Source organism: Mastigoproctus giganteus, chromosome 6 (assembly GCF_048544385.1).
Source record: "Mastigoproctus giganteus isolate SK-2022 chromosome 6, ASM4854438v1, whole genome shotgun sequence".
Taxonomy (NCBI): domain Eukaryota; kingdom Metazoa; phylum Arthropoda; class Arachnida; order Uropygi; family Thelyphonidae; genus Mastigoproctus; species Mastigoproctus giganteus.
This window is the reverse complement of record NC_143580.1, coordinates 199,391,627-199,418,488: the sequence shown is the minus strand read 5'-3', so window position 1 is coordinate 199,418,488 and position 26,862 is coordinate 199,391,627. Positions and strand designations below refer to the sequence as shown.

Here is a 26,862-nt window from a genome sequence, read left to right as displayed (position 1 = left end):
TTTACAATACAACAAAACTTTATTAAAAGCAAATACAAAATTCAATTAAAACTAGTTCGAATGTGCTGGAAGTGTCCTAAGATAATGTATATATCCTTTCTCGGTATATACATTAATGTTTTGATTTTTCGCCAAGGAAATTAAGGTTACGAGGTATCAGTGTATTGTGTTTTTAAATTGCGTGTATTGTGTAATCGTTTTGTTTGTTTTCTGGATGAAAAACCAGCAAACTTCTTGTTGTGTTTCAGGAGCATCAGCGATTAAAGTCATATTGTTCCGTGTATATTGTAATTTGAGTGTTCTGAGGTCGATTTTCTGCTTGCTGGACGAAAAGCCCTAGTTTCGAGGAGAAAAAAACAAACCATGCTAACTCGCTTGAGACCGACTAACTCAGCCACGTTGTGAAGAGGGTCCATAAAAGTTCCTCACCTCATCGGAGGGGATCCGAACTCAGATAGAAATTTTCCACCCGGTGTGGGGAAGACGTCGATTCTACCAACTGTGCTTCCACGAGGGCAAGAGCATTGAAATTGCTCAATTGATTTTAGGTATCCTGCTCCACTAGCCAAAAGAATTGTAACTAGAGATGTGAAAATGGTGGAATTAAGTATTCTCACACCAGGAGGTTGGTATGGGCAATGCAGATAGTAGACCAATCGCAGATGTGCTGTAGGATTAGTTCAAAACAATATAGAAGGAATGAAGCGTTATCCCTACCGTCCTAATTTTATTTGGTGAACTTAAAGTATTCTTTTCGAATATTTTCAAAAGAGAGAAATATTAAAATCGGGTTTATGAAGCTGAACAATATGAAAGCGGGCTATATGCTTTGTTTGCAAATTCATTGAAGGAATACATATTGGTTCGTGTAAAAAATAAAAAGGTTCAAAATTAAAAATTAACCAACGCTACTTGATTTTACTGAAGGTACATAAAGTTAGGAGGTTTCTGTCGTTCTATCATACTTTTTTGCAGCAGAAGATTGTGCTGCAAGGGTCTTAATGAACTAATTTGGTCTTCGCAACGAGTTACCCTGATATCGCACCACTTTCAAACAATTGGATCGCCAAACTGGATATAACAGAAATCCTATATTATTATTAACCAGAAAAATACTACAAAGATAAGATTATTATGAAAGCGTGTGTCAAATTTTTCTGCACTTCCAGTAGCAATTGGACCTAAGTGACAATAATTAGATAAAATACAAAGGATACCCCAATAGTACTAACGAATTCGCTGAATTACCAACAATTCTGGTGTTTGCTTTTTTGAATGCTGTTTTATTTAATATTTCAGAAAGCTATTATTCTGCGCAATAAATAATAGCTACATTTTAGCTATTGATTTATTCGATAAAATAATAGCTAGAAGAAAGGACTGTTTTTGTGGCTACCAAGACTTAAACTGTCCAGTCAAAGAAACATTACCATTCACAAAGAACAAACTTTGGCTTCGCAAAGCGTTGCACTGGTTTTGCACTACTTTCAAATAAATGTGGCATAAGCAAAAGGTTAATCTAATATTAAATTAAAAGATAACTTCCTGTTGTAGTTCTTCCCACATAGTTGATGGTTTCTTTTAAATAAAAGACAGAATCTCTTGGGCGATGGCATTTGTTTGAAAGTATTGCAATATCGGGACAGTTTCTTCTGCTGTGAGCATTATCAGACCATTGCATTAATAGGCAGTTTAATTCCTGCTGGCTGCAAAAATGTGAAAACACAACATATATCTCCGAATGTCATAGTGTATAAAGACCTAATACTTTTACTTTTTAGCAATCATTATTTTCGACATTAACAATTGGGATGCATTAGTGCATGAGATCTATAAATCCCACCACCCACGGCCACTTGCTATTATAAAATACGTAAAATATGACAAATTTATTGCTTTTGTAAGTTCAGCACTGGGTACTCTACTTTAGATTTGTCCTGAGATGGCATGTGTTGCAGTAAAATCCACCCTCTGCCAAGCAGGATTAGGTATAAGTGGTCCAGTAGAACTCTCAAGAAATATTCCGAGCCTACTCGTCCATTAGATGAACCTAGGGGACAATTGTCAGGGAAGTTACTGCTACACATCCAACAAAATGTAATTTTTTGCAACATAATCCTCTTTATGGTTTAATGACATTCGGGGTCGCTTTGCCGGCGCATCACTTTGACATTTAAGTCTCGCCTAGGGTTCATGAAACTCTTGCCCCGGCAGTGTAAACATTAATAGTTGTATAAGAAGTAACACAGATTTAGTACTGCCTGCGGTGGGTGCGAGATCTTCACCTTTTTGGGCAATTAAGTTAATACAGGCTCACCTTCTCGCCTCTACACTGAACAGTTGCATACCCACCAAGGGTCCTAAGTTTTTGCCAGGATCGGCCATCCGACCAGCACACTCGTTTCCAGTCCTCGTCTCCAATCAGCTTGTTGTTGACACTACAACATTCTCCACTGACGATGATCGGAGGTGAGTAGCGGGTGTCTTTTGGGTTGTCTGCTGTGGAGCCCCATACGTTTGAGTGTGAGGCGCACGTTACCGAATCCCGCCTGCCATCATGAGGGACGAGAACGTAGCAGAACGTAGTGGCCAACCTTTTGGCAACATCAGGTGGGTCAGAGTCTCGAATTGAGACAGCACGAGCTCCATTGGGACTGGCCCACCTTTCCGTGGTGTGTACGAGTACCCAGAATCATCTCTCCAGGTGACTGATGCTTCTGGGTAGCCAAGTGGCCATAACATAACAACATAACCCATACATAATATACATAAACCTACACTACTCACATTTCTGACACATCTCTAGGAGCCGCCCCTTACAAAAACACATGTCCACATCCATTCTGTGTACACTTTAACCACAGTGGACCGTAAGCGACCGACAAGACATGCCTTTTTGAAACCCCATGATATCTTTACCCCGTCCCATAACTGCTACTACTTTATCACTTTATTTGCACTACCAGATGCAAATTACCATTGCTGTAGAAAATGAAGCTATGATTAACAAGAGTGTATTTTAGATTAGTATTATAGTTATGAAAAATTAAAAAAAAAGAGAAAATATGAGTTAAAGAATAAAATTGAAAGGCTTACCGAAGTAATTAGTAAAGATTGAAGGTTAAAATAAATATCGAAGTAAGATAAGTTGAAAACTGCTTTGTTTTGCTTCACTCATGAACCATAAGCGTAGATAAGAATCAGTTTTCAATAACCAGGAATGGCTTGCATTTTTAAGACAGTTTTTTTTTTGCGGTGTATACAGGAGTTTATAACGACTGATTGTGCAGTACTGTTGGTATTGGAGTATCTTAATCTTATATTATATATATATGGGTGACTCTAGATTAGCATCCAGCAACTGGCGCCCTAGACAAAAACAATGAAATCAAAGCCCCCAAGGACTCTTTTTTTTTTTTTTTTAAGTGATTGAGAATGCATTCAATCAGATGATGATTACTTTTAATAAAACCGTTTTTAAGCTCCTCCACTTTGGGGGTTTTTTATTGCACCAGTCAGGGAAGTTTACTGCTACACATCGTATGCATCTTAACTTGTACTATTTTTCCAGTTCTCTCTCCTTTATTTTCTTTTATATTTATTTATTTTTTCTCTTAGCTCAGGTTGAGCTTCTGGTCTCTTGTTTATACTTTGTACAAGAAAACCTTTATTATATATATATATATATATATAAGGATATCCTTATATACTTTATATAAAATAAAAAGTTTTCTTGTACAAAGTATGGACAAGAGACCAGAACTTTGCCTTCATAACGAGCTGCGCTGGTATTGCACTACTTTAAAAAAATTCAATGGCCAAAAGGTAATGATGAGTCGAAGTGGTTCCCAACTGTGCGCCTCGGCATATTGGTGTGCCGTAACCCTTTTCAAATGGGCCGCGAGATTAGGAAAAATTCCATTGAGTTCGATGGCAATCACTATTTCAGTGTGCCGTTAATATTCGTCTTTTGATTAAAGCGTGACTTGAGTGACAAAAGATGGGGAACCACTTAATTTCATAACGAGTTGCACTGGTATTGCACTACTTTCAAAAAAATTGAATGGCTAAAAGTTAATCTATCCTTTATTTAAAAGACGAGATTAGCCAACTAGGTATAAACCTTCTGGAGATGTGATATCATTGATCACATTAGCATAACCAAGTTATGCCAGTTATGACCATAATTGGTAGTTGAATATTATCTCAACCTTTTCGTTTGTGTTCTTAAATTTTTTTTAAAATAACTAAATGCACAAGGCATAATACATTAAGAGTTTAATATCTATATAATATCGGTGTGTAGATACACCATAGACAGCTCTTAAAAAACTACAAAGTAGTTGTTGTAGGCATCATTTGCTCTTTCTCATATTGTGCTCTGCCATGATATTGCGCTACCTCGAATAAGTAACGCTTCACTAATAGAGAAGACTATTGTTATTAAAATTTTTATGAACTAAATTTTTAAAAGCGATTTTACAGATTTCTATGATAATCTTTATAACATTGAAATCACTTTTTTTTACTCCTTTAACTTATTATAAGGTTTTATGATATTATCTAAATATTACATTTATTATTATTATTACAGGAATATTATCATTAAACGTACTTCGTGATCACGTGAATTTTAACAAGGGTCAGCTCGTACGTGAGTTATTTTATACGCTAATCTTCGCCACTCAGTTACATTGAGGCTTAAAAAGAAAAAAAAATCCCAACTCGAGCCAGCCAGGATTCGAACCTGGAATCTCCTGATCCGTAGTCAGGCGCGTTATCCGTTGCGCCACTGGCCCTTATGGTGAAATCTCTCTCTCTCTCTCTCTCTTAATATTCTTGATTTACATGTGAATAACTGAGTCGTTTTCTTGAGGTTACTATCATTAACCCCAAGGGCTCACACCTGGCTTGGCACACTCAGGGTCCTGAGCTGGACATCATCATTCTTCTCTTTCTTGGTGATTCCCTTCTACTTCTGACTCTTGTTCTCTTTCAGGGTAATTCTGATTTTTTTTTTTTTTTGTTGGTGCAGCATAAGCCTCAGACAAAAAACTTAGAACACAAATAAATGGAAAATTTAATGATATATATTTAGTGCTGATGAAAATAAATATCACCGTGAAGCCTTTATTTAAAAACTATAAAAAAAATGTATTGTCTTTTTATACATTTTGATCATTGCTGTGAATACCACTTAAATACAACTTTTTCCAGCAACACCTCTTTTGTTTTTTTTTAATGTTTATCCATTTGATACACTGCTTTTATCACTGTCCATCGAATTTTAAAGCAAATACCTTTATTAGAGTCTTTTGTGTTTTTTTTGTCTGTTGCGTATGTTGGCCAATTAGCATTTTTTTTTTATTTTCCAGGAACATAAGTTGTTTTATCAATTTGAGCTTGTTAATAATAGTTAAAGTAACGTGTTTTCTTTTTATTCCACTTTTCAATTCTTTAGAACTCATAATTATGTAAAATATATTAATTTATGTACATATATACTTATGAAGAAGTACGCAAATGACTCGAAGTCAACAACACAATGTAATGTTTGTCAGTGCAGGGGCGTTCCTAGGGTATGTGGCGCCCGGGTGCCATTGAAATTTGTCGTCCCATTTAAAATTTTCTTCATGTGTATGCAAATTTCAGGTGCCTCTTGAACGTTGACGCCCGTGTGCAGTGTACACCTTTCACCATCGGGACGGCCCGCCCCTAGTGGCCAGAGCGACTTATCTGCCTTCCTAAATCCCGTGTGTCTTTCAAAGTACTCAACTGTGAACAGAATTTTTCATATTTCTATTGGGATTAACCGTAATCGGATTAGCAAGGGTTTACTGTATACAAATCGTATGCTGTTAAATGTCTTGTAACACTTACAAAAACGATATTTTTTATCGATTGTAAGTTGCTAAAAATCCAGCGATGACTGGTAACGGAAATCATTGGTAAAAAGTTTTCCCGCATAAAAAGTTCTTGATAAAGAATACACTGTGTGTTATTATAATGACATTTTCCAATAATACATTTTTTTAATATACACACTATTTATTTTTAATATTAAAAAATATAAACATTTTGGTAATCGAGCAAGTTCGTTAGGGCATAGCATCATTTTAGTTCGTAGTAAATCACCGAAGTAAGTGATTCTGGGTACTCGTCCACACCACGGGAAGTGGGCCAGTTCCAGTAGATGGGACACCTATAATCTCAGAGTATGAGACAACGCAAAAAAAAAAAAAAAAAAAAAACCTTCTCTGGGCCCATTCCAGAGGGGGGGGGGGGAAAAACCGAAAGGAAGAGAAAGAAAAGAATAAAAATAATTAACTAAGATAACAAAAAAAAAAAAAAAAATACCCCTTAGTGGTAGTATCCGCCTAGAACCCACTGGCGAAGAGTTGCCTATTCTAGAATCCAGTGTCGAAGAGTTGCTCATTCGAAGTAGTTCAATATCAGGCAACTCGTTGTGAAGGCATTCGCAATATGAGATATCACAAAAACGATGCCACCTACTTCGGTGATTTACTGCGAACTAAAATGATGCTCAATTTTCCATAATCTGATGCTTTCAGTCTTAAAACCTTTTCAGTATAAAAATTTTGATATAATGGAAGTGACATATTGCAATTGTTTTCATCGATATCCATATTTGGATACGTAGATCACGCGAAGCATTTACTGTTTTTTTTTTTTTTTTTTTTTTTTTTTCCTGAAGTGTTTAGTGGATTATTGCTCGTCTTATTGTAATTGTGACCTTTTAAGGTATGTTGAATCCTTCCAACTTGGTAACTATTATCATCATTAGACATAGGTGCAAGGGAGCCTGAGGCTTGCTTGTAATATTGCTGCATCATCTAAAAAAAAAAAAAATTAACTTACCCTAAGAGAGAGAAGTAGAAGGGAATCACCAAGGAAGAGAAGAATGATGATATCATTCAAGGCTCAGGACCCTGGGTATGTGCCAAGCTCATACTCACCAGATGTGAGCCCCTGGGGTTAAATAAGTTTAATGAACAGAATGTTAAGCAATTAGAAAGAGCAAAATTTCTATAAATTCTGAAATAGTACTCAAAAATCATCTTTAACTTATGTGTATCTTTTCATTTTCATTTGTGCACTAATATTACCGTTAGGTAATTTTCCCTTTTAAGAAGTTCTAAACCTCCGGTCCCTTGGAAAACTTATCCAGGTTCTACTGTATATATACATATATATCGTTCACTGGCTGCAATAGTGGCACAACTCAAAATTCTTAATTTTTGAGTTAATACAACTGATGAGGTTGGGATAGTGGACTCTACGTTTATGCAATAACAGTACAAAGTGAGATCAATATACCCCCAGGGGCTCATATGTGGTGAGTATGGGCTTGGCACACCCAGGGTCCTGAGCTGGATATCATCATTCTTCTCTTTCTTGGTGATTCCCTTCTACTTTTGTCTCTCTCTCTCTCTTAGGGTAACTCGGGAATTTTTTTTTGGCTGGTGCAGCATAAGCCTCAGGCTTTCTTGCACCATATAGCTAATAATAATAATAATAATATTATCTTGCGCGGTGACACAAGTGTCGTTATGCCATCTGAGTTTTTACTGCATTGAGAAGCGTCAACAGTGACACTTCTTCAGTGTGCCCAACTTTGGAACTGAATGGAGCGCGGTCTGTGTGCAATAGTGATCCTTTTTGAGTTGTGCCAGTATTGGAGTGTAACACAATGCAAATTTCTTGTTGTAACTCGTTATTATAGAAAAATATTAAAAGATCGCTAAAGTCTGGTCCTGTATTCGTCCCATCACAATATGTTACATTAGCTAGATGCTAGAAAGACAGGAAACATTTTCAAACTGACAGAGACGAGTCATTGCAATTTTTACAACCTGAAAGATTTCTCCCGAAGCACTTATACAACATTTAATGAAAATACTTACGAAATGAAATTCAATGACAATGCTATCTTTAAAGCAGAAAAGATGTATTTAGACTCTTTATTTTATAAAACAACATACAATCAGGATGATTATAAATCAGTTAATGTTAAAGCTAGTAAAACAAGAAAACCTTTGGAGATTTCGAATTCAAAAAAAAAAAAAAAAAAGCCTATAAAAGAGTTCCATTCAGAAAAAGAAGCACAGTGAGCTCCACCGTTTGTTGAACAGTAACACAATTCCCAGATTTCATGCCGGTTTTTATAACAGTCTAAAAGTAAATTTACGAAAAGAATAAAATTTTCTAAGAATGACTAAATTTTGCTTGTTTATACACCAATAATTACATATAATATCGGTGTTTAGATACACCATAGATAACTCTTAATAAACTACAAAGTAGTTGTTGTAGGCATCATTTGCTGTTTCTCATATTGTGCTCTGCCTTCACGACGAGTTGCCATGATATTGCACTACTTCGAATAAGTAACGCTTCACTAATAGAGAAGACTATTGTTAACTTATTCTCAGTTGAGTACCACCACCCAGACAGCACTGTTTCACGGCTATTGATGTATGTATGTGAATATCTACTCGAATATCCACTTGTCCCTATTAGACTTAGAAAAGCAAAAAGTAGAGAGAAAGTTATAGCAAGAGTAGAAGAAGAAACGAAACAGTGTAGAAGAATGAAAGGGACTAACTCCTTCAACTCACACCACTCAAAAACTCATAAACTCCTCGAATAGGCAACGCTTCCCCAGTAGAGAAGACTGTTGTTACCTATTCTCGGAAACTCCGTGAATATCAGGCTCCCCGAGACAGCACTGTTTCACGGCTATTGGCCGATCATCAGTGGGTGGGCAGGTACCCTGGTATTGCAGTCATGACGACCCAGTTGTGAAGTTAATCACACAATATGAGAGATGCCAAGAGGTGTAGATGTCAATATTTAAAATAAATAAATGCACAAGGCATAATACTTTAAGAGTTTGGTATCTATATAATATCGGTGTTTAGATACACCATAGATAACTCTTAATAAACTACAAAGTAGTTGTTGTAGGCATCATTTGCTCTTTCATAAATAAATGCACAATGCCTTGTGCATTTATTTATTTTAAACCAATAGTTACGTACTAACTTCTTGTTCTTATTTATGCTTTACCACAATTTAGTTCATACATGTTCCTGAGTTTATGAATACAAATAAAGCTCTTGTTTAATGTTTTTTTTTTTGTTCTTCATCCTAATTACCTTCCATCTTTAGGAGACTCAAATCACAAATTTTGAGTGTTTGTTGATGCAATAGTGGCACAACTCAAAAAAAAAAAAGGGGGGGGGGGGAAGGTTACATTTTCGAGTATTTGGTTAACCATAAGGGAATGTTGATCAAGCCACAGCCTTGAGTATTACTGGGTATGAATCACATAATTTCTTCAATTCTAAACAAACTAATTTTAAAAGACAAATTTTCTCTGAATTTTTGAGTTGTGCCACTATTGCAACCAGTTTTTGTTGGAAATATACTGTAGTGGGAAAAACTAAAACAGCTCTACATCTACCTAGCTTACAAAAAGTGACTAAATCAAAGAGGATGACGTCACTTAGAAGTGGTCAAGGAACTAAGGCTGCTTGTTGCCATGGAGAATCTAACCTCAAATCGATGACATCACTTCACGCGCCATCAGGGCATTGGTAAACTTGGGCAGTTGCCATGGAGATTCTAACGTTATTTGAAAGTACAGCCTCGTGACAAGGCTCGCAAAAATTGCCTAAGCCGACGGTATTTCACGTCGCCCTGGCGGGGTATTGGTAAAAGTTTTCAAACAGCAATAGTCGCGCCTCAGTAATCACTTCATTGGCTACAACATTGCCTCTGCGCAAAGCTGACGTGACTATCTTCACGTATTTTCTTCAATGACATTTATCGAGAAAATTAATTGGTGCGTTTAGAATATTTAGAGTTTTATAGAATAGTTTAAAAGTATTGTAGTATTTTGTAAGCTATTTACAAGTATAATTATATTTACAAGATTGTTTTATAGATACTTGTATAATGTTTTGTGTATAAATATTTTTATTAGAAATATCCCATTAAAGTGTATTTTCGAAAATTTTGTTTATGTTATAGATTGATTGTACATTATTCATTATCTTGACGTAAAATATTAATTAATACAGTTTTGTTTCTGCAGCATATCCAATCCTTTGGATATTTAATATGGTTGTAAAAATTAAAATAGTAGTTGTACAGACGGATCTGAAAAATTGGAATATGTCTCGTGGGACTTGTCTCCATATTTGGGTTAAGAAAATGTCGAAATTGAGGGTTAAACGGGCTTTTTATGTAGTTGGGACAACGCAATGGATACGCCATATACACTAAATGGCGTAAAAATATAATTTAGTCAATTTTTAATGATTAGATCAATGGTTTTCGACCTTTTTTTTTTAATAACGGCACCCTTAAGTAATTTATTTTATTTTGTGGCACCCCCACTCAATTTTCTGCCTGATAGATGCAATTTTCTCTCTCCGTATATATATCTAATATTTAAAAAATATGTTATATGATAGTAATTATAATAATATCATTATAAATAAAACTTAAAATTCAAAATGCAAATTATATATATTTATATAAAAAACATGTCCTGGGGCACATGTTTCTCTCATGTTGAGCCCTACTCAACAACAAGAGACACAAAAGGTAACGTAATATTGAATATTACGTTAACCTTTGACACGACTGTGTGCAACGGTTTCATTACATACAATATTAAATACTGTACGTAATAAAACTATTATCTTTTATAATAGATAAAAAATATAATAGATTTTTTAAATTTAAAATCATAAGGATGCGCCTTTTTATAATGAAATAAATATATATATTTTTTAAAAAAATCCAGCAACTTAAATCCAAATTACGTGGCACCCCTGGAATGTTCTTGTGGCACCCGAGGGTGCCACGAAACCCCGATTGAAAACAACTGGAATAGATCATCATCTTGACATGAGAATGACTACGAAAATAGTGACTGTTTTACTAATCGAATAGAAAAAGCTTCTTTGTAACTCCTGTCAATGAACGCAGATAAGTTACTTTGATTTACTTGAAGAAGCTCTTGCTACTTTTAAAATTAGATCATTAATGTTTTACCCGCGTTTACATAGGTCACTTAGGAAAAGACCTTTTGCTTCGGTGTCCATTATGCATGAGGGAAAAAAAATAATAAATAAACAGTCAGAAATAGAAAGGAATCACCAAGAAAGAGAAGAATGATGATATCCAGCTCAGGACCCTGGGTGTGCCAAGCCCATATTCACCTGATGTCAGCCCCTCCGGGTAATATTATTGCATCCGAAAGAGTAGGACTAAAATATTTACAAATATGCAAACTATATCGGGTTCCTTCACCTTAACGTTACAATGAAACATCAAATGATGCCGAGAGGGGTCATGTATTATACAGTGAAGCACGTGCTTCTCTCTCTTCACTCGGCATAATTGATGCTCCATTGTATCGTTCTTTGTATATTAATATCAGCCGATGAATGGACCCATCGTCCCGATCTAGTACAGGTATGATTGTAAATATTTAAGTATTTTGTAAATATTTGTATAGTTTTGTATTGTATAATGTTAAGAGAGTGAGGTTCGAAATGTTCAGTGCGGTCGCATTTTACTGTGCTCTGTGTTCAACATAGTTTTCTTGTCGGATCTAAATCGCCAACGGTGTTGAAAGTTTGCCTATCGTGAGGACGCAATGTACACTTCATACAGTGTTAATCTCCATCCTCTAGGACAGATACAACAGGTAAATTCTTTAATAATTGCTTTCGAAAATTATGTTAATAAATGACTATATTCCCATAGTCAGACTGTTCAAGGTACGTCGTCAAGGTCGCGAGCCTCGCAAGAAGGCTTGGAAGTGACCCCTGCAGGTTAATCCTTGCCTGAAGCTTCTTCACTGCCTTCACATAAATAAGGAATTTGAAACAGTATGGGAAAGACAATTGTAGTACATTCCTACTGTAAAACGAACCACGTCCGGATTAACATGCCATTCTGCATGTGGGCCAAGTAGCCTTACTCCAACTGATCTTACCTTGCTGGACTGATTGCAAGGACAAAGACTGTGACTGCTATACAGCGCGGCCAGAAATCGCTTAATCCTAATTCTTCTTGTGGACTGCTCCTGGTGTGAACGAAATCTCAAGGCTTACTGAACTAAATTAAAGTCAGGTGTTTCTTCCAGGTGTGGTTTAGTTTTAGTCACAGGAAAACCGTTAACCAGTGTAATGATGTCTAATGATTATTCCTTATCGGACATGCCTGGAGATCTAATATTAGCTCCAGACTTTTTAAATACTGGGTTGAAAGAACCTATAGACGAATTTATAGAAATGCTAGGGAAGGAATTACCCCAACTGGGATCACCTGAATGTGCAGCTGACTCTCAGTCGGTAAATAACCCGGGTAATTTAGATTACTTAAGTGTTCTGAAAAATAATTTTCTAGATATTTTTAAGTCAGGATCCACCGTTACCCCCCTCATGGTGGTGGAAGCTGGTAAAATCTGGAACAGTATGGAACGATTGGTGATTGATCTCACCATCGACAATGAGAGGTTAAAAACAAATTTAGACTTAAGAGTTTTGCCTACGTCCACCCCTGTGGCCACTTATGCTAAGGTGGCTGCAGCGAGTCCAGGCATAAAGACTGCTGCTGAACTGATTCCCTCGGGAACTCGGTCAAAGCATGTAGTGTTGATTAAAGCTAGTGAAAAGTGTGAATTAAAAACGAGTGAAGAAGTTAAACAGGTGATTGCAACGAATTTTAAATCCGAACTTAAACGGATTAAAATAAAATCTATCACAAAAGTTAGAGAAAAAGGCGTTGCAATTGAAACTGCCACTGACGAAGACATTACTAAATTAAAGAACTGCCCGAAATTTGGGGAACACAAATTAATTGTAGACTCGCCCCGAAAACTAAACCCGACTGTGATAATCTATGACGTACAAAAAGATACGTCAGACCAAGAGTTCTTGGAGGATCTGCATGTCAAAAACCTGTGCGAGCACAATGTTAGTGAGGAAGATTTCAAAAAGGGGGTTAAGGTGAGATTTAAGATTAACGCTAAAAACAAAAACAACAAACACTGGATAATTGAAGTTCCTGCCTATATCAGGCGAATAATATTAAAAAATGCTCGCGTCTACCTGGGCTGGTCGGTTCACAACGTGAAGGATTTTATTATCGCTTCACGTTGTTTTAAGTGTCTGGCCTATGGGCATTCGGCTAGATATTGTAGACAGCAGGACTACACATGTGGGCATTGTGGACTGCAAGGTCACCAGTCGCAATCGTGTCCCACTCCTGAATCACCCGTTACATGCCCAAACTGCAAAATAAAAAAGAGGAAATCAGATCACTCATATCGTGACTCGAAGTGTCCCGAGTTCTTGAGAGCTCAGGAGGTTACCAAATCTCGCACAAATTACATTCAGTAAGATAAAAAATGTACAGCATGGTGAGAGATTAAAAATATTACAGTTAAACTGCCAGCGTTCTGCATCTGCAATGAGTGATATCTCCAAATTAATTACGGATCACAAAATTGACATTCTAGGACTTCAGGAATTATACTCCTACAAAGGCAAAGTTAAAGGATTACCAAACGGCTGTAGGGTGGTTCAATCTAATGTATCTGTTACAGGACAGGGTGCAAATGCTGTGTCAAGGGTGTGGGCAGCTCTCGTTATAGCGGACAAGCGGATCACGGTCACGAGGGTAAATGGTCTCTGCTCCGAGCATGCGGCATGTGCATGCTTGGAAGGCAGTTTTGGACAAATATTCTTCATCTCAATCTACATGCAGTGCTCACAGCATTCTCAACAAATTGAGCCTTATCTAAACTTCCTTGAGACAGCTTTAACTAGGTTATCAGGCAAAAAGATAGTTATAATGACCGACGCAAATGCTTCTTCCACCATGTGGAACAGCCCCATAACGAATAATAAAGGTGAATTACTGGAAGAATTAATAATAACTAACGGATTGATTGTCTGGAACACCCCTGGGCATTTGCCCACTTATTCATCCCCTTCTGGTCAGTCTTACATAGATGTCACTCTGTCGAATGCAACATTCGGGAGATGCATAGAAAACTGGACTGTTCACTCCTCTTGGTCGGTAAGCGACCACAATGTAATAACCTTTGACATAATATCTAATGAAAACGCAGCAGCTTTGAGGGGAACTCATGACTTCCCCAGATACAAAACTCGACAAATCAATTGGAATCCTTTTGAAAAACTACTTAAGGAAAAATTTACGGAGGAAAAACTGACAAATCTGACAGACCTTACTTTGGACCAGCATCTAAAAGAATTGATGGCAATCATCACCGAAATATGCGACGAGACGATTAAGAAGAAACAGAGAAGGCAAAATTCGGTTCCTTGGTGGTCCCAGAACCTTTCTACTCTAAGGAATCATACAAAGAGCGCAAGACGAGATGTTCAGAGAGCTAGGAGAGATGGTAGACCTGAAGACGAGATAAACCGATTGAATGAAATATACAAAAACGCGAGAAGGACATATTTCAACAATATTTACAAAGAAAAACGCTCCGCTTGGGAACGCTTAGTTAAACAAACTATGGACCAGGAGCCCTGGGGCTTGATTTACAAGCTGACTCTAGACAAAATTCATCCGGGGGAAATATTCTCCTCTGTACTTAGACCTGATAACTCCGAAACCCTGACATGGGCCGAGACTATGGAAACAATTTTGGATGAATTGATTATGCAGGATGAAACTGTACCAGAAAGTCCGGTACAAACAGGCATTCGTTTAGAACATCTTTCCTACATAGGCCAAAGCCACGAAGATGATTTTGACAGAAACGAAGTAGGCCTTGCTGTTGAGACTTTGCGTGATGGAAAATGCCCTGGACTGGACCTATTAGAAGTTACCATAATAAAAAGAATCTGGAGCACCTGTCCCCAACTGATGATGAACCTCTTTAATGCCTGCCTACAATATGGATCCTTCCCCTCTCCTTGGAAAAAAGCAAATCTTAAATTACTCATTAAGAATCCCAACAAAACAGCAAATCTGGCAAATTCATACCGCCCAATTGCTCTACTTCCGGTCTTCGGAAAAATACTAGAGAAGTTGATTGTAGCGAGATTCCAAAAGCACTATAGAGAAAGAAATCTAAACTACAAATATCAGTTTGGCTTCACTGCTGGGATGTCTACAGTGGATGCCATTAACCTAGTTATTAATAACGTCTCAGCCTCCAATGAAAAGTATGTCCTCGGCCTCCTTGTGGACTTCAAAGGGGCCTTTGACACTGTTTGGTGGCAAAGTGTCCTGGAGAGGTTCCGAGAGGCCGGGGTCTCCGTGCCTATTTACCGTCTCATCACGGATTATTTCCAGAATCGCTCACTTGTGGTCTCCAGTGGATCCTGCTCTGTTGCGAGACCTGTGACTCGCGGTTGCCCTCAGGGATCAGTTCTCGGACCAGTATGCTGGAATGTGGTCCTTGATGGGTGGCTGGCTACCGAACATAATTGCACTACTAAGATGGCTTACGCAGACGATTTAATTATCCTTGTTTCTGGAAACTCCAGACTACAACTTGAAATCCGTGCCAATGAAGTCCTATCAGACCTAGATGAGTGGTGTAGTACACATAAATTAACTATTTCTGTTCCCAAAACAAAACAAATTCTTCTCAAAGGAAAATTAGACCCAAATAGACCTCCATGTATTAAGATTAAAGAACAATCAATAAAATTAGTTAACTCGTACAAATACCTAGGAATTATGTTAGATAACAAACTTCAATTCATTACCCATGCTAAATACGTACTAAGCAAAATCAAGACTTTGACAGGCAAAATAATCAGAATTACCAAAGGTTCTTGGGGTCTGAAACCCTCTACTCTCAAGCTGTACTACAAATGTATATTTATTCCTATTGTCTGTTATGCTGCGGGCGCTTGGGGCCCCAGTATACGCAGAGTCATGGTGGAAAAAATCTTGACTCAAGCCCAGCGCTTCTTCCTGCTTGCAACTTCAAGAGCTTGTCGCACAATTTCAACGTCGGCATTACAGGTAATCAACGGCAAACTACCAATTAAATACGAAGTGCTGTACAATTACTTTCAGTATTGTAGAAGGAAGGGTATTGCGGCACAGTTCAACCAGTTTTCTGTAAACCTAGACGTGCCAGTGAAAGAAGACAACACTAGATTAAGAAACCAGTTCCTCCAGGAATGGCAAAACGAATGGACTAATGCCAACACTGGAAGAATTACTACCCTTTTTATACCTCAAGTTTCCGAATTTGACAAAAAACATTGGCCCTGGTTTAACCCGGGTCTTCACCTAACTTTCCTTTTATCCGGGCATGGTAGCTTAAACTCAAAGTTATTTACTCTGGGTTTGGCTGCGTCTCCTCTCTGTAAATGTGGCTCAGAGGAGACAGTCCAACATATAATCTTAGAATGTCGATATTATGTAGACATTCGATTTGAACTTCAGGCATTGACCGAAGTTTACGATGTAAATAACTTCACCAAGTTTTTAGAATGTAAAGAAAATTATGAGGCACTGGCTAACTTTGCAGACAAGGCTTTCCGCAGAAGGAAAGGACTTGCCGGCTGAGAATAAATATGTAATGTAATAAGTGTACTACCACTGTATATAGTTGCCTCCTTGGTATTAATCGTATTGTTACAAGACCTCTGATGAGGAAATGTATTTGTATTTATTGCCGGAAGGCAATAATAGCATTCAGAATATATCAGTCGATGTGCCAGGATCACTGTTGGGTGGACGGTGTCCTGGGACTTCGGCTTGTAAAAAAAAAGGTACATAAATTGTAAATCTAAAATTGTATAAATTGTAAATCTTACATTGTATAAATTGTAAATCATAAATTGTATAAATTGTAAGATATACCGGACCTCATTGTAACCCAACTGGTAGGTCCTAACTATCTGTATAGTTGTATAAGTTGTGAAGGTTAATACAGAAATTGGTGCCTTCAACAAATTGTAATAACTTAGTTGCAAGTGTTAAGGTTATATAATATGTTTGTAATCATTCCTGTGAAGTTGGTGGATCAAGATGTTTTGTAAAACCACAAATTGTAAATAATGTACAGTTACTCTTCAGCGGCGGATAGGGGAAACCCTGGAGCCCGCAGATAATAATAAAATACTTTGAATTACTTTGTATAATGTTAAAAAAAATTTCTGCCCATTCTTGAAGCTTTTCCTGGTCATCCAGATGGGGGACTTCTTGGTGCTGATCATTAACTGCTTTCCCAATCTTCACAGTATCTATCTATTTTGACATCACACTCTTTGTGAATGTCATAAAATTTGTATCATAATAAATTATACCAACATTATAACGCACTAATCGAAATCTAATCATAAAATGACCTAACCTGCGCATTTGTAATGACGTAATTTCCCCGCCCTCTTCTCCCATTGGCTCAAATAAGTGACGTAAATTCCCCGCGCTCCTCTCCCATTGGCTGGAATAAATATCACTAGGAGGAAAACGTTTTTAATGTATAGAGAGATAATGCTGTCTTTAACGAAATTTATTAATGCATATTGAGCACACGCAGATGATATTATTATACCAGCAAGAAAAATGGACGAATAATGTTTAATTAAATAAAAACTGAGGAAAGCATGGCAGTGCTATAATGAATAGCTAGACACTGACTTCTACCTTAAAAGGTCAAGAACGTCACTTCATGAGCGATTTCTCTGAAGTAAAAAAAAAAAAACTGCAGGATTAAGGATTTCTTATAGTCTTCTCGATCAATACTATGTATCAAAGCACGTACTACATGATTTAACTGAAATCTTCAATTAGTTTATTCTTATATTACAGAAACGTAAAATGACATCCACAAAAGGACAGAGGTTTTGTTATGTCAAAATAGATAGATACTGTGAAAATTGGGAAAGTAGTTAATGATCAGCACCAGAGGGGAACAGGTATCCTGTGTGTTATCAGACACTCAGCCTAAAACACTGATGGATCCAATATCTCTCTATTACAGAAGATTTAGGAGAAGTCCGGTTGGCCTGCCTCCCTAAAATCCACTCATGCACGCCTTCTCGATGGTAAGCCCTGTTACGTCACTTAGGTGGCAACGAACGTGTAGAGTGGTTCTCTTCAAGACGCCTGGTCAGCGTGAAGAGGAAAAGACCAAACCCTCCAGCAATGAGAGCACAACAATACAAATGGCCCTCAGTCCCCAGCAGCTTTCACTCTCCCTCTTACGGCAGCGAGAGGATCAGAGTGGAAGCAGAGGGTGCTAAGAATCTCTGGGTACGACCAGGCTGCCATGCACGGAAATTGAACTTGGCCTGTTATAACGTACGATCACTCATCGGTGAAGACAGGATATTAGAGCTGGAAAAATAATTAGAAAATGTGAATTGGAATATCATCGGTTTGGCTGAAACAAGAAGAAGAAATGAATCACTTATAAGTTTATCAAGTGGAAATCTGCTGTACACCAATGGAAACAGTGAAAGGAGTGAAGGTGGAGTTGGGTTTCTGGTCCATAAAGATTTTAAAAACAACATTTTGGAATTCAAAAGTACATCACCAAGGGTGTCAAGACTAATATTCAAGATTTCTAAGAGGTACAAGCTAAAGATTATAATGATTTATGCACCAACATCGAGCCATGATGATGAAGAGGTTGAAGAAATGTACACTGAAATTGAGAGTCTTCTAGATGAGCAGAAAACCCACTACACTATTATTATGGGGGACTTTGTAAGAACAAAATTCTTACACTTATCCTAGCGAATGTTATGTTATAAATATTATAACATAACAAGAAAAAATATGTATATATTAAATAATATTATTTACATAGGATGATTTTCTGCTTAGATTGCGATCGCTATGTCCATACAGTCAAGCAGGGGAGGATTAACGTAACAACGGGGAGTAGCAGGACGGTACACAAGACAATGGGAGCACTGGAACACTAGTACAAAGGGAGCACTGCAAGGCCAGTTCATGGTCGCATAAACAGAAAGTGAGCAGCTCTTTGGAAGGAAAGAACAAGGGAACCGACTCCCCCTTGTGGAGAGGAAGATTTTAAGAACTAAGAGGGTGAAGAAAACCCTGGATGCGATATACACTATGTAGAAATAGCTAGCCCATACATGAAACAGACCGACTCCTTGAGCACTTATTAATTTCAAGGAGCGGTAGAAAAAAAAAAAGAGTGGACTAATGGCGGTAAGTGAATCGGGAATGATCACAAGGAAATATCTAGAAATTTCTAGACGCCCTGTAGTTCATCGAAGTTGCTGGAAATTTTGTAAACAGGAAGTTACCCCAGGAGAGGGAAGGGCCAAGAAAAACGGAAGAAGTGGGAGAGAGCGAATGAGAATAATGAGATGATGGAGACCGAACGACGATTGGATCAAAATAGAATGAGCGGCTGAAACAAAAAGGAGATGCAAGACAGGAAAAGGGGTTACGGAGTTTTTTGAGGAGAGTTGTGAGTTTTGGCAGGGTGGAAGTTTAGAGAGTTCCCGTGGAGATGCCTGAGTGATGTGCGGCTGGAAAGAAATCCCGAGAAGTGCCGGGAGAATCGCCAGAAGGTAGCGGACAGAGTAATGAGTTGTGGGAGTTGCTGTTTAAGAGTTGTTGGAATAGGAAGGAGATAACCGTTGAAAGATGGAAACACCTATGCTGGAGCTGAGAAAAAAGGATCGAAAAGCCTCGATATAGCAAGATAAGGAAGAGCTACATAGCCAGGCTTCTTAATAAAGTAGTAAGAAGAGTCCTGATAATTCTATTATGCTTCCCCGTTTCCTCGAACTGATCAGACGCCCAAAGAGCAGGCCGGAGCAACTTATTTAATAGCCGTATGGAAAGAAGAGCGAGTTCCTGAACGTAGGAGAATCCCTGTAGATGAACAGCAGTACTTTGCCGATGAAAAATTCCAGTTGGAGCCTGATGATGCCCTATGCTGTGGATGATGAGTCGCCCCTGAACTGAGAAAAGGTAGTGTAAAGAGTGATTCCCTAAGTTAATATGTAAGTACGAGATAATAATTTTAAGCTAGATTTGAAGAGAAGGACTTTAGGAAAATGTTTATTTAGTTGATAGTAGATTTGAAGAGAAGGACTTTAGAAAAATGGTTATTTAGTTGATAGTAGATTTGGTATTGATTAGTATAAAAGGAAGAAAAGGGTTCATAGATGTATGTACTTCATCTCAAGGATAAATTAAAGCAAGGAAGATTTAGATACATGTACTTGAGACTGGTATGTTCTAAGTTAAGAAGTAAAGGTGTTCTATGTACTTGAAACGTTACAAGATATTAAGATTGAATTATTTTGGAAGGGATAAATTAATGAAAGATTATAGCGGGGATTTATAAATCTAGGACAATATCCATAGAGGTGTTAAGCCCACTGAGGTAATTCCAGTTGGGAAGTTTAACTGTTAGAAAGTAAAAATAATGTTATGAGATGTAACCTAAACCAGAAGGAGAAAAAGTAGAAAGACACGAAGAGACATATTATATCATTTGCTATTAATTTTACATCTTAACACACATATAATGCTAGTTATTAACATTATACCAATTGATGTTGTATGATACAATTCTTTAATGTATATACTGTGAAATAAACAAGTTTGTATATGTTTATCATGTGTAGTATTGAGTCATTCTGAATACTCAGCCAGTCCAGAGGAGACATACACGAACTATTATTCCCCCAGAATCTGTGATCTTCTGTGCAGTATACAAGTCAGGTGTTAACGTGGAGGGTGGTAAATTAAGGGGGAAATTTAATTGAGAAATACAAAGTTAAAAGAGGTGGGTCTGGAAGTTAACGTGATTTATTATTATTCAAGAAATAAATAAAAATAATAAAAAAAAGAAAAAATATTATCCCCCCCACCCCCCACAACTTCAATGCTAAGGTTGGAAAAGGCAAAACAGCGCAGAAAGAGGAACTATAGGAAATTTTGGAATTGGTGAAAGAAATAAAAGAGGTGAAAGACTTGTGGAATTTGCAGAATCTCAAGGACTGTCAGTAATGAACACATTTTTCAAGAAGAGGGTGAACAGAAAGTGGACATGGAAGAGTCCAAATGGATTAACAACTAATGAAATCGACTTCATCCTCACTAACAGAAGATATATTGTGAATGATGTTACCGTCCTGAATAAGGTAAATGTTGGAAGTGATCACAGAATGGTAAGATGTACACTTGATATAGATGTAGGAAAGGAAAGGAAAAAACTGACTCGAGTAAATAATACAAAGGTCTTTGAAATAACAGAGGAGGAGAAAAAGCAGTATGTACTGGAACTTAAGAACAAGTTTGAGCTTCTGCAGACTGCTCAGGACCAAGATATCGACCAGGAATATTACAACTTTCTGAAAGTGATAAAGCCCAAGAAACCTATAGGGAAAAAGAAATCCAAAGAAGAAAAAATTAGTCATGAAACACTTGTCATGATGAACCAAAGACGACAAATGAAGAGCAAGAAAAACACCGACAGGGAGAAAATTGTGTATACTGAGTTATGCAAAGCCATTAGAAAGAGACTTAGAGAGGACATAAGAAGATTTAACACAAGAAAAGTAGAACAAGCATTAAGGGAAAACAAAGGATTTAAATCAGCAGCCATGAGCAGTAATACAGAAAGACAAATGATACTGAAACTGAAGAATAGCGATGGTGTACTTATAAACAGCAGAGAAGGCATAATTCAAATAGCAGAAGACTACTATAGAGAATTATACAAGGAGCGAGGGAATGATACCAGCAGTGGGGAACATGGATGCAAAGTAGCAACACATACGACACACCCGATATTCTTCCTGATGAGGTAGAACATGCATTGAAGAAAATGAAGAATCGGAAAGCCACGGGGGAAGATGAAGTTACTGTAGAGTTGTTAAAATTGGGAGGAAGAGACATAACACAAAAACTGGCAAGGCTCTTCACAAAGTGCATTAGAAAAGGTGTGACGCCTAAGCAGTGGAATAATGCAATCATAGTTTTGCTGCATAAGAAAGGAGATAAATCAGAAATTGGAAATTATAGACCAATTAGCTTGTTATCCCACATCTACAAGTTATTCACAAGGGTCATTACTAACAGATTAGAAAGAATACTTGATGAGAATCAACCGAAAGAGCAAGCTGGCTTTAGGACAGGATTCTCAACTATGGATCACCTTCACGTAATATCACAGCTAATGGAGAAAGCAAATGAATATAAAACACCATTATGCCTGGCATTTGTGGATTATGAAAAGGCATTTGACTCCATACAGCATAAGGCAATGTTTCGGGCACTGGAAAGACAAGGCATAGATACTCCATATATTATGATTTTGAAGAAAATATATGAGAGTGCTACATCCTTTATTAGACTATACAAAGACAGTAGCAAATTTAAAATCGAGAAAGGAGTTCGACAAGGAGACACAATATCTCCGAAGCTGTTTACTGCTGCCCTTGAGGAAGCTTTCAGAAGATTAGACTGGTCGCAGAAAGGAGTCAATGTGAACGGAGAGTACCTAAACCATTTACGATTTGCAGATGACATTGTGGTCATAAGCCACGATCCCAAAGAATTAGAGGAAAATCTTAATCAGTTATGCACAGTTAGTAGGGATTTTGGACTAAAGATGAATATGGCTAAAACAAAAGTAATGATGAACAAGTATGCCACGGAAAGGGAAATAATGATTGAAGGAGCAGTAATTGAAAAGGTGGAGTCATATACTTATCTGGGACAAGTTATTAGCTGTAATAATGATAAATGGCTGGAAGTGAAGAGAAGAATAAATTTTGGATGGATAGCATTCAGTAAATATAATCACATACTGAAGAGCAATATCCCAGTTTGTCTGAAACGTAAAATAATGAACCAATGTATACTCCCCACCATGACTTATGGAAGTGAAACTTGGGCACTCACCAAAAGAATGGAAGAGAAGCTAAGAACTACACAGCGAAGAATGGAACGAATTATATTGGGAATCAGACTGTTAGATAAGAAGAGAAACACATGGATTAGGCAGCAAACTCAAGTAAAGGACATTCTTATCAAAACTAAAGAACTAAAATGGTCTTGGGCAGGACACATAGCTCGAAGACATGATGACAGATGGACTAAGAAAATAACAGAATGGTATCCAAGAGGAGCTAGAAGAAAACCTCGAAGACAAAGGCGGAGATGGATAGATGAAATTCATGAGTTTTTGAGTAGTAAATGGATGGCCAGTGCTCAAAACAGAAGGAACTGGAAAGTTGCTGGAGAGGCCTTCATCCTGCAGTGGATTGAAAATGGCTGATGATGATGATGATGACCAAGAAGTCCTTCTGGATGACCAGGAAAAGCTTCAAGAATGGCCAGAAAAGTAGCAGCTCTCTTTTAATGCAACAAAATGCAAGGTCTGACATTTGTGCAATACTAATCTCAGGATATACACTTGGTGGGGTTTAATTAAAAACAGAGGAAGAAAGGGATTTGAGAGTTACGATACCATCGGACATGAAGTTCTCCGAGTAGTATCGACAGGTGGCAAGAAGGGACCGATGGTGTCCTGTCGATGATTTATCGAACATTTCCTTGTAAAGATAGGGAGTTCATAATCCCACTTAAGGCAACTATAAGACCACACATGGAACACTGTGTCCATGTTTGGAGAGAGTATCTAAAAAAAGGCATCAAACGTTTTGAAAGAGTCCAAAGAAGGGCAATCCGAATGGTGGGATTTGCAAAAGGGCATCCACATGAGGGAAGGCTTTGAATATGTGGACTATGGAGCTGGGTAACTAAGCACTTTACTGAAGATTGAGTGAGATCTATTAATTCTATTAATTTTACTATCCCCTCTCAGGGGATAGTAAAATTAATGATGGTGAAATTTTCATTGTTATATATAAATAGTTCCAGAACAAAAATTCAAATCACGAGGAGAGAGATTGATTTATATTGGATTGTAGGAAGTTGTTTTGTTTGTTTTTGCCAGAATTGTTAATTACTGTAAAAAACTCAACTCCGCGAGCAGTTGAGGCTAAAAGCCCGGGAAAATTCAAAGATTAGCTGGAAGTTACCTATGTGAAGAGGAAAACACATGTAGGTTCTTTGTTTTTTATGTAGTTATTTCTTCTGATTATTATTATTGTTTATACAGGGGATCCTCGTTATCCGAGGTTAATTGATTCCAGAAAGTTCCACTTAAAAGGGGACCAATTTTCGTAGTGTTTATTATTTAAATAAATGCAATTAGGCATAAATAATATTTTAAGAGTTAAAGATTCTATATCTATATAATATCGGTGTAGATACACCATAGACAAATCTTAAAGAAAAACTATGATAATAGTGTGAAAATCATCATTTCATCTGTATCTCATATTATGCTCATCCTTCACAACAAGTTGTCCATGTATTGCACTACCTCGAATAAGTAACGCTTCACTAATAGAGAAGACTATTGTTACTTATTCTCTGTGGGCGCCACCACCCAGACGGCACCGTTTCAAAGCTAGTTGGCTTTTCATCGGTGGGTGGATAGGTATCTTGGTATTCCCCAGGGACTCACATCTGGTGAGTATGGGCTTGGCACACCCAGGGTCCTAAGCGGGCTATCATCATTTTTCTCTTTCTTGGTGATTCCCTTCTACTTTTGATACTCTCTCTCTCTCTCTCTCAGGGTAACTCGGGAATTTTTTTTTTTTTTGGCTGGTGCAGCATAAGCCTCAGGCTTCCTTGCATCATATAGAGGGCGCATCCGTAGCCAGGTGGGAAGGAGCAGCAGTGCGTAGCACACGCTTGTTGATTAGACCGGGGTTCGAGCCCGTCACCACCAAATACGGAGGATGCGGAAAGGTCAGGGAATGACCACCGCATATTCTCGGAGCAATATGGCCTTAGTTGCTAATGCTCCTAAAAACCAAACAACAACAACAACAGCATCATATAGCTAATAATAATATTGCAAGTGAAGCATTACTTATTCGAGATGGTGCAATACATTGGCAACTCGTTATGAAGGCTGAGTAGATATGTTGTTTCTACACCGATTAGTAAAGTTTATTATGTACTTGTACATAGTAAAAATGGATGAAGGAACTGAAAAATGAGAAAAATTATTTTATTATATGTTGCATAATGTAAGGTTAAGTAAAGTTTATTGAAATTGCACTATTTTTCAGTTGTACGAATAAAGAATGAATTCACAGTTCGTGTTTTTTTTTTTTTTTTCGTATTTTTTCAGATAAAATTGTGTCGTAGCATTTAGTTATGTCTTTAACTTCGCGCTTAACATTTGTATCACGACCATGAAGAAGATCGTTCTCACAAAAAATATTCAAGTGCTTGGTCAATTTTCTGAAGGAAATAAAAGATTTAATTTTCAAATCCTCGTAACTGCGGGGACTCGGATACCGGGAAACCCCCTGTATATTTTTATTCAGTTATTTATTATATTTATTTGAACAGAAAAAATAATGAATGCGGAATATCATTTTCTTACTTAACTATTTTGTTTCCTTATGACGAGGTTTAAGCTTAGCTTACCTTTAAAAGTAGCAGAAAAAAAAAATATATATACTGTATATATTTAATACATACATATTTCGATAAATTAATTCCTCAAAGAAATTATTTATTTACAATACCACCGTTACAGTCTTCTATTGCCGTTGACTTTTTTCCTTGCCCCAGAGGGATCACATCTGGTAAGTATGAGCTTAGCACACCCAGAATTCTGAGCTGGATATCATCATTCTTCACTTTCTTGATTCCCTTCTACCCAGGGGCTCACATCTGGTAAGTATAGGATTGGCACACCCAGGATCTTGAGCTGGATATCATTATTCTTCTCTTTCTTGGTGATTCCCTTCTAATTCTGACTCTCTTTCTCTCAGGGTAATTCAGAATTTTTTTTTTTTTTTTTGGCTGGTGCAGCATAATGGCTAATAATAATAATAATATACCATTCTATCTCTCTCAGGGTAACTCGGAATTTTTTAAAAATTTATTTATTTTTATTTTTTGGCTGGTGCAGCATATGACTAATAATAATAATAATAATAATAATAATAATAATAATAATAATAATAATAATAATAATAATAATATATTTTTATTTTTTTTACCAATATATACCGATTGTAAGCAGAATCGAACATTATACGAACCGCATTATAAAGGAGGGTGACGTGATTCGTCGAAAACTTGAAAAATATTTTTTTCGTTCAAGTTTAATCAGACATATATTGGACATTATGTGATGTCTGTTACAAAACATATACACATTAAATCATAGAATTTCGATTAATTAAACTCTAAAACAAATTACGATATTTGAAATTTCATTGCAGTTATATCAGCCATAAATAAGGCCATTAGGAGATATTCTAATAGCCAACGATCAACCTAGGCTGAATACATCGGTTCTCGTCTTGATCACCGCAGTTAAACAGTGTTAGGCTCGGTTAGTACTTAGGAGGGTGACCGCCTGGGAACACCGGGTTGCGGTTGGCTAAAATTTTTATTTATTTATTTTTTTTCCCAATCGTTTGTTTATTTATGTAAATAAACAAATTAAACTTTATTTTATTCGTTGACCACAACTTATTGTTTGTGGTAAAAAAAATTCAAACAAAATAAAATGCCTTCACATGACTGTAAATTTAGTTATATAAATACATTATCATAATAAAAGTCTAAAGATGTTATATAAAAGCTAGAGATATATTTGCGAAATAATTTAAAATAAAAATTAAATTTGGTCATACTGAAATTATGCGGATATTCTGCCCTCATATTTTATTTGCAGTTAGCATGATTTAAACTGTTTAGTCAGTTCAA

At 37.0% G+C, this 26,862-nt stretch overlaps 2 non-coding genes and 1 pseudogene across 2 annotated transcripts; 1 reads left to right on the top strand and 2 right to left on the bottom strand.

Annotated features, from left to right (window-relative positions):
• Positions 1–4,726: 4,726 nt before the first annotated feature.
• Positions 4,727–4,799, bottom strand: TRNAR-ACG (transfer RNA arginine (anticodon ACG)). Its single transcript has one exon. It is a non-coding gene; the product is annotated as a tRNA-Arg (tRNA).
• A 4,871-nt stretch (positions 4,800–9,670) lies between these two features.
• Positions 9,671–9,813, bottom strand: LOC150084866 (U4 spliceosomal RNA). Its single transcript, XR_016547140.1, has one exon. It is a non-coding gene; the product is annotated as a U4 spliceosomal RNA (small nuclear RNA).
• A 16,601-nt stretch (positions 9,814–26,414) lies between these two features.
• On the top strand, positions 26,415–26,535 carry LOC150084865 (5S ribosomal RNA; annotated as a pseudogene).
• The last annotated feature ends 327 nt before the right edge of the window (positions 26,536–26,862 follow it).